We start from the raw sequence: 14,601 nt of genomic DNA, 5'->3' as shown, positions 1-14,601 counted from the left end.
TGTGCCAGTAGAGCCAAGAAAGGGCCATGTGCACAGACAGATTATCTCTCTGTAGACTGTGGATATGAAGATGAATGCCATACAGACTGGGAAATAATGATTCAATTTATTTCTACAAGAGGCAGGGCTTTGACAAGAGTCCCCAGTGCTCTGGTTCTCGGTCTGTTTCTGAGCCTTGCTCTGCAGACGTGGCTTCCCTTTCATTCTGTGAATTATGTGATGATAACTTCATTGGAATCTTTTTCTTGCGACCAAAGAAACCTGACAAAATGAGGGTACCTAGCTTTAGAGGAGGTGGGAGAAGGTCAGAGAAAGGATGATGGTGAATTGAGGATGAGGTGAAAACAGCCTCTATTTTGATTCATCAGACAGGTCTGTGCTTACCCAGGTCATATTTTTTACCATGTATTTAGAATACGACTCCTGGATTGTAGGAGATAAGCTCACTTTTTTCAATGTTAATGCTAAAGTCACTTCCCCAGGGAAGCTTTCCTTAGCCTCCCAACCTAAAATTTCAGTCCCTGCCACTTGATTTGTCCTCTCTGTTTTTTTGTTTTTTTTGTTTTTTTTTTTTATCTCTTTCGAATTTTTATCTAGCTAATATGTTATATATTTCAGTAATTTACCTTGTTGATCGTCTATTGCTTGAGTAAACTTCCATGAGGGCAGGGGTTTTTGCCTTTTGTAAATTACAATATCCCCAAGGCCTAGAATATTACAGACCCTCAGTAATGTTCATCAAATGGTTATATGAATAAATTTGCCTTTTTCATAATCTTTTAAAAAATTTCAACCTTGATTTTAGATATGGAGGGTATATGTGCAAGTTAGTTACATACATATATTGCACCCAGGTAGTGAGCATAGTACGCCATAGTTTTCAACACACACCCCCCTCCCTCCCTCTTCTCTCTCATAGACTGCAGTGTCTATTGTTCCCACGTTTACCTCCATGTGTGCTCAATGTTAGTTCTCACTTGTAAGTGAGAAAATGCAGTATTTGGTTTTCTGTTCCTTTGTTAATTCGCTTAAGATTATGGCTTCCAGCTCTATCCATGTTGCTGCAAAGGACATGATCTCATTCTTTTTATGGCTACATAGTATTCCATGGTGTATATGTACCACATTGTCTTATCCAATCTACCATTGATGAACACTTAGGTTGGTTTCATGTCTTTTGCTATGGCAAATAACACAACAATGAACCAACAAGGGCATGTGGTGTTTTTTTGGTATAATGATCTATTTTTGGGGGGTGTATATACACCCAGTAATGGGATTGTTGGGTTGAATGACAGCTGTTTTAAGTGATTTAAGAAATCTCCAAACTGCTTTCCAGAGTAGCTGAACTAATTTACATCTCCAAAAGCAGTGCAAAAGCATTCCCTTTTCTCCACAGCCTCACCAGCATCTGCTGTTTTTTGTCTTTTTTATCATAGCCATTTTGCCTGGTGTGCGACAGTATCTCATGATGGTTTTAATTTGCATTTCTCTGATGATTAGTGATGTTGAGCCCTTTTTCCTATTTGGATGCCTTTTCTTTCTTTCCCTTTCCTGATTGCTCTGACTTGGACTTCTCTTTTTCATATGCTTGCCCCGTATTTCCAGGGCTCCCTGAAAATGTTATATGAAATAGGTAATCTCACAGAATACTGTGATTAATACTCGTCGAAAGCTAGTGACTTTTCAGTCTAACAATTTTGTCATGATACATGATTAGTCTTTGTCATGGCATGTGTTCATCAAAATGATCCAAGATATTGATTAAAGAACATCAGCTTCTAGATTCCACCTGAGACCTACCTATTGAATAAGAATCCTTTGATTTGAACTCAAAGTATAATAATAATAATAATAAAAAAGAATCCTTTGATTTTGGACTCAGAAATATGCACATTAACAGATTTTTCCATAGAAATCAGATACATGCTATACCTAGAGAAACATTTACAGAAATATACAATGAAAGAATCTTAAAATCCTATGTGCTACCCTATCAGAGAGCAAGTTGTTCGTATGTACAAATCAAATCTTATTTTTGTTGGGAACTTTAGACTCAAGAAATAACAAATAAAATCAACATTGACTTTTATTAACTGTCATATAGAGAGGAGAGTTTATTCAGATTTTACCTATAATTGAAATAGAAGATAATGAGTGAAAAAAGGCATAAAAATTTTTATGAAGATATTTAGTTTGGCTATAGAGAAAAATAAAGCAGTAGGCCAGAATACTTAAAATAAATTAAATCAATAGTTGAGCCCAAAAGAAAAAAAAATATTTACTATTTCCACAAAAAGATATTCTTTAGAATTTAAAAACAGGGATGAAATTAAAGGTAGAAAATAGGTAAAGCAAAAGGAAAAGTGAGAAAAAGATAGACAAGAATTAAGAAGATACTAAATTAAATCTGAGAGAGGATATAAAGGTAGATTTAAGCTCTTGAACTGAAGGGAAGCTGCCTGAAATAGTGTTCCCAGAAGAAAGCCGGGTAAAGGTTAGGGTAATTTTCTCATTGTGGCATGCTTCATACCATCAGATGACAGAACAGAAGAGTAGAGAACAGAGGAAGGCTTTGTACCTGAACTTACTGGTGCAGCTGCAAAGTTCTTCGAATATATCCATATTCTAATATTAATATATGCCTCTTTTATTAAGAATAATTATAATTTTATGCCCAGTTTAAGTAAATCCTGACCAACAAGTTATTTCCTCAATAGAAACTAAAATAACTAATTGACAGAGCCTAGTCACTTTACCTCTTGCATTTGCTTTCAATTCTATCTTCAAATCTTGCACAGTCTTCTGTAGAGAAAAGGGGAATGTCAGGGCCAAGATGGCTAAAGGGTAGTCATCCTGTCTTACAATTAAGGATGCTGCTTTTCTGGTTCATGGACCCAAAGGGAAAAATATTTCAGTTTAACAGGACAGCATATTGGGGGAGATATGGGGCCAGATGGTTAGATTTTTACAGCTTGCCGAAGAGAAATAAATGTCTTTTCCCTACAGTTTCCCTTCAGTAGGCAAACTGTAACTGTCTGTTTATGCTGAAGAATAGGACAACACCTCCTGCCTGAGGTACTAGATTTTGGACATCAAGAAGTTTATTAGTTCAGTTTAACTCAAATGCATTCAACATACAACTTTCTGTGTGCCAGATACTTCTCTGGGTTTATGAGGCATAAAACAAATTAGAAGACGTAAATCTCTGCCCTGAAGCACTTTATAAAACGGTATGAGAAATAAAATGTGTATATGAATACTTATACATCAAAAGATACTATAAGTCTCACTATCAAAGTCATCCAGACTACATAAGTTTGACAGAGATTGTGTTTGTATTATTTACAGAAAGGTGCTGAACTGGTTGGGAAACAGAAATATTTAAGACAGGTTGAGAAGTTGGATGAACTGTTTTCCTTCTTTGAAGGGTTCAAGGGCTAATCTATTTCTTTTTTTTTCTTTTTTAAATTATACTTTAAGTTCTGGGGTACATGTGCAGAATGTGCAGTTTTGTTACATAGGTATACATGTGCCATGGTGGTTTGCTGCACCCATCAACATGTCACCTACATTAGGTATTTCTCCTAATGCTGTCCCTCCCCTAGCCCCCCACCACCTGACAGGCCCCAGTGTGTGATGTTCCCCTCTCTGTGTCCATGTGTTCTCATTGTTCACCTCCCACTTATAAGTGAGAACATGCCGTGTTTGGTTTTCTGTTCATGTGTTAGTTTGCTGAGAATGATGGTTTGAAATTCATTCATGTCCCTGCACAGTATTCCATGGTGTGTATGTGCCACATTTTCTTTATTGAGTCTATCATTGATGGACATTTGGGTTGGTTTCAAGTCTTTGCTATTGTGAACAGTGCCACAATAAACATACGTGCACATGTGTCTTTATAGTAGAATGATTTATAATCCTTTGGGTATATGCCCAGTAATGGGATTGCTGGGTCAAATGGTATTTCTAGTTCTAGATCCTTGAGGAATCACCACACTGTCTTCCACAATGGTTGAACCAATTTACACTCCCACCAACAGTGTAAAAGCATTCCTATTTCTCCACATCCTCTCCAGCATCTGTTTGTTTCCTAACTTTTTAATGATCGCCATTCTAACTGGAATGAGATGGTATTGCATTGTGGTTTTGATTTACATTTCTCTAATGACCAGTGATGATGAGCATTTTTTCATATGTTTGTTGGCTGCATAAATGTCTTCTTTTGAGAAGTGTCTGTTCATATCCTTTGCCCACTTTTTGATGGTTTTTTTTTCTTGTAAATTTGTTTAAGTTCTTTGTAGATTATGGATATTAGCCCTTTGTCAGATGGACAGATTGCAAAAATGTTCTCCCATTCTGTAGGTTGCCTGTTCACTCTGCTGATAGTGTTTTTTGCTGTGCAGAAGCTCCCTAATTTAGTTATATCCCATTTGTCAATTTTGGCTTTTATTGCCATTGATTTTGGTGTTTTAGACATGAAGTCTTTGCCCATGCCTATGTCCTGAATGCTATTGCCCAGGTTTTCTTCTAGGATTTTTATGATTTTAGGTCTCATGTTTAAGTTTTTAATCCATCTTGAGTTGATTTTTGTATAAGGTGTAAGGAAGGGCTAGTTTCAGTTTTCTGCATAGGCTAACCAGTTTTCCCAACGCCATTTATTAAATAGGGATTCTTTTCTCCATTGCTTGTTTGTGTCAGGTTTGTCAAAGATCAGATGGTTGTAAATGTGTGGAGTTATTTCTGAGGCTTCTGTTCTGTTCCATTGGTCTATACGTCTGTTTTGGTACCAGTACCATGCTGTTTCAGTTACTGTGGGCTAATATATTTCAAAGAGTTATCAGAGCCAAAGACAAAAATCTATATCATCTGGTTAGCCACAATCTATCTTGGTAAATAGGTTAGGTAGCAAGTCAAATAAAAATCAAAGTAAACAACTGCTTTACAAAAATAATCAAAGGAAAGTGAATTTGGATGACTTAACCAAAAGTTCTTACCTAAGACAGCATGAAAAATTTAAAGACTGATTTTCGTAGAAGGATAAACTTGCCAATGAAAACAATCAAAGTATATTAAATTAAAATTTCTTCTGCCATGAACATTGAGGATCTTCTGTTCATATTGTTTATTTTTTTCTTTAGGCAACATTAATGTTCTTGAATATATTTAACATATCAATAAATATTTTAACTTTTATATATTGTATTTGATGTGAAAGGGGCCAGTAGTTTGTCACTGATTTAAAATATTGAATTAAAATGATAGCATAAAATAATATATATTTACTGTAAACATTTTTTTAAACTCCATACCTGGAAAGATGCATTCATTCACCCAATTATTTCTAGTTTTGGCTTTTTTAAAGTGAATAAAAAATTCATACACATTTAAAGCAACCTGCATATAAAATGATTGAGAAATTTTATGTTGATGCTGTTGTTTTCTCAAATTTTTACAGTTTTCATTTTGAATCCCACATCCAATTCATCAGTGTTTCTTTGCAACTCCCCTTTATAAAGAGTTTTGAAACATTTATTTTAGTTTTCATAGAAATAATTCTCATTCTCAAGTTTCACTGGATTGCATGATGTTTAGCTAAATTACATTAGTATAATAAATAGGTTGGTAGATAAAAGTGCAACTAACTCTTGGTGAGCAACAAATAAAGGTGAAAGCTGCTATGTCACAGTGAACCAGTGAGGAGTTTTCCAGCTAATCAAATATTTTACTGAGCTAATGCAGATTACATTACTACAATATTATAGAAAACTCTTTATCAGGTCCTGCGTTCAATATTTATTGTTGGTATTTCACAATCAACCAAATTTTCCTACTCTGTGTTGATTTTACTTGTTGATTCTCGGAGGACAATAATATTCTCTTATTTCTAAGTTCTCCAAAAAATACCTGTTCCATGACAATATAAAGAATGGAAAGCTTTTATTTGTTCCAAGACAATCATTTTCAATGCATTATCATTTTTTGTTTTCCTAGGTTTATTTAAAATTCAAATTTAACTGGGTTTTCAAATTGCCAGAATTTGTTTGCTAATGCTGGCCATCCTATCAGTAAGGCACATAATGAAATCTAAAGTGGTCTAGTGTCACTAGAGAGCTAAACCTGGGATGGTAGGTAAGAATCCATACCTGAAAGGCCTTGAATATCATAGTAATAATTTTAAAAGCAACTAAAAGAATAGCACCAATCCTGTTTCTAGTAGAAGCAGAAACGTAGGAAAGAAGTAACACACCTGGAAGAATGAGTTTTATTTTGTTCTTTCAGGTATTGGCAATGGATGTTTTGTGAATATCATTATGCAACTTAAATGTTCTTTATTTGTCAAAGGGTAGGCACAGGATTGCCTCACATACCTCCAAGGTATGTGTGAAATGAATCAGTTGTCCTTGGAAAACCAATGGCAGGTATATTAGCATAGAGCATATTTTACTCTCCTTTCTGTAGGTATTGATGATCCAATTTGTAGATTAAGTGCACTCCTAATGTACTTCATTTCCTTCAGTCATTTGACGTGATTATCAACCTTCGCTAATGCACAGATAGGAAAAGAAATGACAATAAAAATCAAATCAGTCCAGTTCAGTAAGACTATTGAATAACTTGTCTATGACAGACACTGTGTTAGACTGAGGAAATGCAAGATTGAGTACAAAAATTCCTGAATTGAAGGATTGCATTGTGTGGTGTAGAAGCTCAAAATTATTTATTGCAAACTACAGTGAAAACATTTTATGATAAAGACTATTATCGTATGTATATATGTGTATGTATGTATGTATGCATATATATATTCCTATATGTGTACTTTAATTTTAATGGAAACAAGAATTGCGCTTTCCTTGTTCTGATTAAGTTAAGCATGCAGCCAACCAACAAGTATTATAGAATTGCTTCTGAGGAATTTTTAATGACTAGTATAAAATATGGTCTGAAAGGCTAACTATGTACTGTAATTTTTAACTGCCATGGAGTGAGACAAGAAAGTGGTTAGAGTGCTCTAGGTTCCTCCTGGAAGAATTCAAGAAGTATGTTGATTTAATGAATAGACATGATTTAAGTAGTATGGTAAAATGAAAGGAATAGGTACTTTTGCCTAGAAGGAAGAATATGAATAAAATTCAGGGAGATGAAGGCACAAGCAGATGAAAAAAAAAAAAAGCATTCCGGCTAGGCAAGTATATAGAACTCATCTGGGGTGAATAATAAAGCAGACTAGACAGACTGGGTAAGACAAAAATGTGAACGAGCATGAGAGTAGGGAGAGAATTTTAATGTTAAGGAAGTTGAAAATAGGTTTTTAGTTTTTTTTTTTTTTAAAGAAATCCATGTTAGTTATATATTATAAATTATCCCAAACTGAGCTGCTTAAAGCAATACTTATGTGTCATCTCAGCATTTTTGTGGGTGGGGAATCTGCGAGGGACTTAGCCGGATGGTTCTGGCTCAGGGCATCTTAGGCTGTAACCAAGCCAGAAGCTAGGGTTGCTGTCTCATTGCAAAGCTTGTCTGGGGTTGAAAGGTCTGCTTCCAAGCTCTCTCAGATGGTTGTTGAGAGACCTCTGTGACTTGATAGGAAGCTATCTGAGTGTCTTCACTAGGTAGTAGCTGACTTCCCCCAGAGGAAGCAGTGACAGAGAGATGGAGGTGGAGAAGGAGGGAGGGAACAAGAGTACACCCAGGAAGGAAACAACAGTCTTTTATTATCTAATCTCATGAGCACACCATCACTTCTGTTACACACTGTTGGTTACACAGAACAAACCCGATCCAACGAGGACAAAGTCGACACGAGTACAACTCTTAGAAGGTGATGATCGAAGTCCCCCTCTGGGCCTAAACAGTGCGTTCAGTTACTTTTTAATTGTGTGTATGTGTGACAGAGAGAGAGAGAGAGAGAGAGAGCCTGCTCACAAAATAGATTTAAAGTGGTGAATCCAGAATGCAGAAGATAAGGTAGTAGCCTGTTGTAAAAAATAATGACCTGTAAAGACCAATTAAAGACCAAATGTAAGAACAAGTCCATATTAATAAACCTAATGCATAAGTCGGTAAATCCTTTTTTTTTTTTTTTTTTTTTTTTTTTTTGAGACGGAGTCTCGCTCTGCCGCCCAGGCTGGAGTGCAGTGGCCGGATCTCAGCTCACTGCAGGCTCCGCCTCCCGGGTTCACGCCATTCTCCTGCCTCAGCCTCCCGAGTAGCTGGGACTACAGGCGCCCGCCACCGCGCCCGGCTAGTTTTTTGTATTTTTTAGTAGAGACGGGGTTTCACCGTGTTAGCCAGGACGGTCTCGATCTCCTGACCTCGTGATCCGCCCGTCTCGGCCTCCCAAAGTGCTGGGATTACAGGCTTGAGCCACCGCGCCCGGCCGGTAAATCCTATTTTTAACTTGCAAGGTCACAAACTCTGGAAAGAGATTGCGCATATTTTCTTCCAGTGCTTTATTTCATCAGGACCATGAATGTAGGTATCCCTGCACTTAGGCTAAATTTATACATACTCTTTCTGATTTCATCTGGTTTTTGCTTTTTGGTTTTTTTCCCCACAGGTTTCTGTTTCAGTGATTCTCACACCAGCTAAAAGTTTCTCGTAGGCTCCTGGAGCAGTCTTTTGAAAGTCCACATTGCCTTTTATTTACTGTATTTAGCCTAGGAGCATTTTTTTTTTTTTTTTGATACTCCTCAGAGCTTTGAAAGCAACTGGTTTTTCTCCCCAGAGGAAATTTGAACAGTTCACCATAGTTGGTAAAATAGCTCAATTCTTCTTTCTTCCAGAAGATGAAACCAAAGATGAAAGGGTGTGATTTTTTTTTAAACCGTGTTTCAGTGAGGGCTCCCCCACCACCTAAAGATCAACCATATGAAAAACAGAAAGTTCTTCAGCACAAGGATGATTCCTCAATAAAGAGCAAACGAAAAGTGCCGGGGAATTAGAGACAGGGACATGTCCACAGTGGGATAAATACATTCTCAAGAAAAAAACAAAAAACAAAAAACAAAACAGTATCCAGCAGCTGATCAAATTCAGTAAAATGTAAAAGAATAGGCATAGAGTTATGGATACAGCTTTAAAATCTCCCCTGAGCATGAAGCATGTGGCTTAAGAACAGAGGTCCATATACTTTCTAGCTTTCAGTGATCTTTGGTGAGCAAATCTGAGCTAACCTAATTACTTCAGCAGAATTCCAAACTAAAGTATGATTACAGAGTTAAGCAGGCATTAGCAGTGAAAATTTAATTTATGTGTCAATTTGTTACATAACTACAGATTAGTTTAGGTGCAATCTTAGCGATATTTTTGTCTCTCTGGTGTATTGGGAGCTATAGTCACAAGATCTACTTTCATGAATAAAACATCACTGGGTCTATTCCAATGTCAGTTGGGGTAACTAAAGCAAAAATTGCCTCTGGGACAAAAGATGGCATTGAAGTGAAGACACCATCACCTTGGGCTGTGGTGTCACATACAACTATAGGGCATAGAAAAGAAAAACTCTCATTAAGGTCATTTTTCAAATGTCACAGTAGCTACTCATAAGCCCAGAAACAAGAATCGATTCACCAATGTATGCTTTATATACCAACAGTTCAACCTTAAAGTCATTTCTCACACAACTAACAGAGGTGTGTGTGCAGACACACACACACACACACACACACACTTTTCAAACAGCATATCAAAACGGGAAAAAAAAGAATAATCATCCAAACTGAAAATTTAAAGTTCCAAATATGATTCAATGAAATGATAATAAGACAAAAATAGAATATAAGTATTCTAAAGGTTGGGATTGATTGGCTTCAAACATTTGTATTCAAAATTACAACAATGGGTGATTTTTTTTCCAATAGTCTTTCCTTCTTTCATTGGTTTATTCACAGATGTCTAGCATACATTTCATTTGGTTTTATTTGGTGTAATGAATATTTACGTATCTTGCATTAAACAAGGAAATTGTTTTTCTACGCGAAACCAACTACATTCTGTTAGTCACATCATACTTACATAACCAATTAAACAAAATTTAAGGATTTAACAAATTAATTCCCCCAATATCTAAATGTCGATTACAAACTCATTTAATTCAATTCTTCTTGGACATCTGTTGTTGGTTGAACTGTGTCCCCCGAAAAGATATGCAGAAGAACTAAACCTAGCACTTAACCTTTGCCGATGTAAACCAGTTAAAATGAGGTCATACGTGATCAGGTGAGTGGCAATCCAATTACCAGTGTCTTTATAAGGGGAGGGAGATTTGGAGAAACACAAGCACACACAGAGGGAAGAAGTCATGTGAAGCCAGGGGCAGAAACTGGAGTGATGCAGCTATAAGCCAAGGAGTGTAGCAACCACTTGAAGCTGGGAGCAGCAAAGAAGGGTTCCTTTCTACAGCCTTCCCAGGAAGCCAGCATGGCCCTGCTGGCACTTGGATTTCAGACTTTTCGTCTCCAAAACTGTAAGAAAATAAAGTTCTCTTATTTTAAGTTACACAGTGTGCAGGAATTTGTTAAGGCAGCCCTAGGAAACAAATACACATTGTTTCCAAAGAGAAATAGGAATTAATTAGTATCCCTGTTTCCCTTTATGTAGTTTCTTTTACTCTGATGACTTCAAGATTGACTCTTCATCTTTGGTTTCCAGAAGCTCAGGAGTGAAGTATCTAAGTTTGATTTGTTTAGTATTCATCCTGATCAATTTGCTTTAAAATTCGTGGATTGGTGGCTTGTTGTCTTTAATTTTGGAAAAATTTTGGCCATTACTTCTTTAATATTTTTGAAATCTAATATTCTAATATCCCTGTCTTCTCTTTCTGTTTCTCTTTTTCTTATTGTGTTTCAGTTTGATTAATTTCTATTGCTCTATCTTCAAATTTACTTATTCCCCCTTCAGTGCTATCCAATTGGCAGAATAACCCATCAAAGAGATTCATCTTGGATACCATGTATTTTGTTTCTAGCATTTTTATGTGACTGTTATCTGTGTGCTGAAATTCTCCAGGGTCTGTGCATTTTGTCTACTTTTCTACTAGATCCCTTAACATTTCAGTTGTTAAAGTTACCATCTGATAGTTTCAATATCTCCGAGTCTGATTTTTTGTATCTGTGTATGTGTGTGTGTTCTAATCTTTTATCCAGTACCAAATTTTATGTGTAGAATATCGGTAGAGACTGAGGCAAATAGTATTTATGCCTAGGAAAAGGCATGAGTGTATGTCTTTCAGTCACCTTGAGGTTTATGCCTGTGCATGTATGTGCATGTATGCATGCATGCATGTGTGTAGGGGTGGGGATGGATGGGGAGGGGAGTTTGAGTCCGTCTATTCAGGAGTGAGAGGGGTTTCAATTTCTCATTGCCATCATTGCCTTCAGTGCATCACACACTTCATAGTCCTCTTGCAGTGGGCCGCGGTTGCCACCTACTTAAATTAGGACCCAGTGTGCTGGAGGGTTTTTCTCAGGGTTCCTTTTCTCTCTGAGCTTTCAGAAGTTCCTGCATGCTTGCAGAACACAGGGTCTCTCTCCACGCTCTTGCCTCTTTCCTCAATGATAGACCACATATTGTGATCTGGAGCTAGCCTTGCAGTGGAAACAGGGTAATTCTTGATTTTCCCGGTCTACCTTATGCACCCGGGTCTTGGATGTATGTTTTTAAAAATTGTTCTTGCTCCTCCTCTCCATGGCAGCCAAATTCTTTCTTATATCTATGGTAGGTATGGGGAAAGAGAAACTTTTCTGTCCCTTCCTCAGAGGTAGCAGAATTCTGCTTAGTATTCCTTGTAGGATCTCGGTCCTATGAGGGTTTCCTGCCTTCTAGCAGTTTTTACTTCTCCTTGCACAAAAGCAGTGGATCTTTCCTTCGGCCATGGGAACAGGAGTGTTTCATGTCTTTTCCTATGGGAGAAGGGTCTAGAGGAGCAAGCAGTGTTTCCTGTCTCCTCCAGTGGCAGCCAATCACCTCCTGTATGCCTGTGCTACCAAAGGAGGTCTCTTCTGCCTTATCCCAATCTTGAGCACTGGGTGGAAGCCCTTGATAAGAGCTTGCAAGTAGATACTAACTCCCCTTGTGCCTGCCGCTCCCAGCTACACCAAAGGGAGACTCTAGCCCACTCTTGGCCTTTAGGAATTTCTTAAAATTTGAGCTGATTGCTTCTTACTGGTTTCTGTGTGGTCCCTTCTTCCTACTGCGCCCTTGAAAAGGTAAAGCAGGTCATGTGTCCATATTCCCTCGGAATGGTGCCACTCTTTGGAATTTCATTCATTTTGTTGCCATGGGATGGACCTCACTAATCTGGTAATCTAAAAATAAAATAGGCATTATTTTGTAAGTGATCCAGCTTTTTCTTATGTCAGATCAGGAGCTCCATTCTCTTCAGGTTTTCTGTATCCTTAGGGGAAGCAGAACTCAGAGAGTATTTCACAACTATAGCATTCTGATGCACATTCTTGGTTAAAAACCACTTTTAATGCAATACTTGGTTATTGAAATAGAGACAATAAAAATAGCTTAACATCCCTCAAAAATATATAAAAAGTCTATGGGGAAATATTAGAAAGTATAATAATTCTCTGTAGGATAGATGACAGGCTTCCTTAGAAATTCTTTCTAGAAAAGGTAAAATTTAAATTTGGTCTCAAAGGATTTAAAGAGGTTATTAGGCAGAATAATTTTGATGCACAACCATGCTTAAGAATTATTGAACTATATTCATGAATAAAGTGCATAAAGAGTTGTTATAAAGAGAGTGTGACAGTTATTTATAACATCAAAAATCTGGAAAATACTCAAATGTCTGACAATGTAAGAGGCTCTTTAAATAAATTATAACACATTTATAAAATGGAATGCCATGTAGTTCTATGTGAAAAAAAGTAATTGATTTTTAAGTTTGAAAAAATACTTTATAAAAATACGTACAAGAAAATTTAATTTATGTATATATGTATGTATACGCAGGCACACACATATGTAAAGCAAGAGAGATGCAAAATTGAATTTTTTCTGTTATTGATATTTTAACCTTTTTAATTTAAATTTTTCTTTATTGATTGCTCATATTTTAAAAATGTTTCTATTTGTCTTTAGTCTTGATACCTAGAAAATAAAAGGCATTAAAATAGGTGAGATTAGAATAAAATAGAGAAAAAGTATAGCCAGAGATAAGATTACTGTGTGCGCGCGCACACACACACACACACAAAAATGGTGCTTTGAGTTCCATACCTAATGCTAAAAATGATTTTAGCTCTAAGCTAAATTTGGCTCAAAATCTACACACTTTGTTCTGAGCTTTCCAGCAATCACTGAAGAGATGTAATCATGTTGTACAATTCACAGTGTTCAGAAGACAGAAAAAAAATAGACTTCCAAGAAGAAACATACTTATTCTTGGTATGAGGATTGGAGAAAAATTTCTGGGTCCTTATGAACAGAAGACAACAGCTAATGAAGTGTGCCGCATCCTCAACATCACTCTGGTGGTAGAGAAAGACATGATTTGCATAACTCTATTTCTTTGGAAGTTATTTGCATGAGAAAAACGTGTCATGGAGATGGGGATAGCAATTTCAGGTGGATAACATAAAATGGCCCAGATGAGTTCTGAGTTCCTTTCTGTTCTGGCTTACACAACAGGTTGAGTTTTAAAGCATAAAGGAATAGACAGATCTGCCTGGTATTTGTCCATCCACAGTGTTTCTCTTGCTTCAGCTTTGGCAAAACACTGATGACAAGTTTTAGATCCTATTCTGATATAAGAACCAAAAATGCAGCTATCCCATACTGACCTCTCCTGAGTGGCGAGGAATGTGATGCAAACAGATGCTTAATCAGAAGTCACTCTGATCCTACAAGCAGGAATCCTAGGAACCCGAAAACAGAGTCAAAGTCATCACCCAGAACTCATTCCAGCTGCACTTTAACAAGCAAACCAGTGACCAATCAAGACCTCAACTCTCATCACTGTAGCACTGTGGCAACAACTTAACTCCAGAAAAGTCACTGTGATGCAGGACAGGCAAGCCCCCAAACTGGGGCTTAGCTAGGGAGGGTTCTTGGCTTTGCCCAGGAAAGAATTCAAGGGTAAGTCGGTGGTGTTAAACAGATGGGCTAAACAGCAATTTTTATTGAAGCAGCAGAGGTACTGCTCCTTACAACCAGGACTACCCTATAGGCAGTGTGCCCAGAAAAGCAGCTCAGAGGCACTTCAGCAGTCATGTTTATACTCACTTTTATTTACATGCAAATTAAGAGGTGGTTTATGCAGAAATTTCTAGGGAAAGGGTGGTAACTTCTGGATTGTCATGTTGTTGCCATGGAAAGGGACAGTAACTTCCAAGTGTTGCCATGGCAATGGTAAACTGACATGGCACCCTGGTGGGTGTGTCCATGGAAAGCTGCTTTAGCCTTGGCCCTGTGTAAACTAGTTTTCCATTTGGTTCCGTGTGAAAGCCCCACCTCCAGTGTTGAGTCTGCTCTTTTACCTCAACTGATGACGACCTTATATTATTAAAAACAGTAGCAACAACAATAAAACAAACGAAAGCGAAACTCATTAACAACCAGAGCCTGTCAAACAGTAGGCAATGA

At 37.2% G+C, this 14,601-nt stretch overlaps 1 protein-coding gene across 25 annotated transcripts in view; it reads left to right on the top strand.

Moving 5' to 3' along the window:
* Positions 1–14,601, top strand: part of LOC105472758 (claudin 8) — a 146,832-nt gene that overhangs the window by 117,118 nt on the left and 15,113 nt on the right. For 21 of the 25 annotated variants that reach the window (XR_011622771.1, XR_011622770.1, XR_011622772.1 and 18 more), the window contains one exon: positions 13,351–13,493. The exons of 3 other annotated variants lie outside the window; for them this stretch is intronic. The gene's annotated coding sequence lies outside the window, so the exon portion shown is untranslated. Of the gene's footprint in view, positions 1–13,350; positions 14,095–14,601 lie in introns of all 25 variants that reach the window. One more of the 25 variants, XM_071095563.1, reaches the window with a different exon arrangement.

This window comes from Macaca nemestrina, chromosome 4 (genome assembly GCF_043159975.1).
Source record: "Macaca nemestrina isolate mMacNem1 chromosome 4, mMacNem.hap1, whole genome shotgun sequence".
Taxonomy (NCBI): domain Eukaryota; kingdom Metazoa; phylum Chordata; class Mammalia; order Primates; family Cercopithecidae; genus Macaca; species Macaca nemestrina.
The sequence above is the reverse complement of the archived record's forward strand: the minus strand, read 5'-3'. Positions and strand labels throughout refer to the sequence as shown.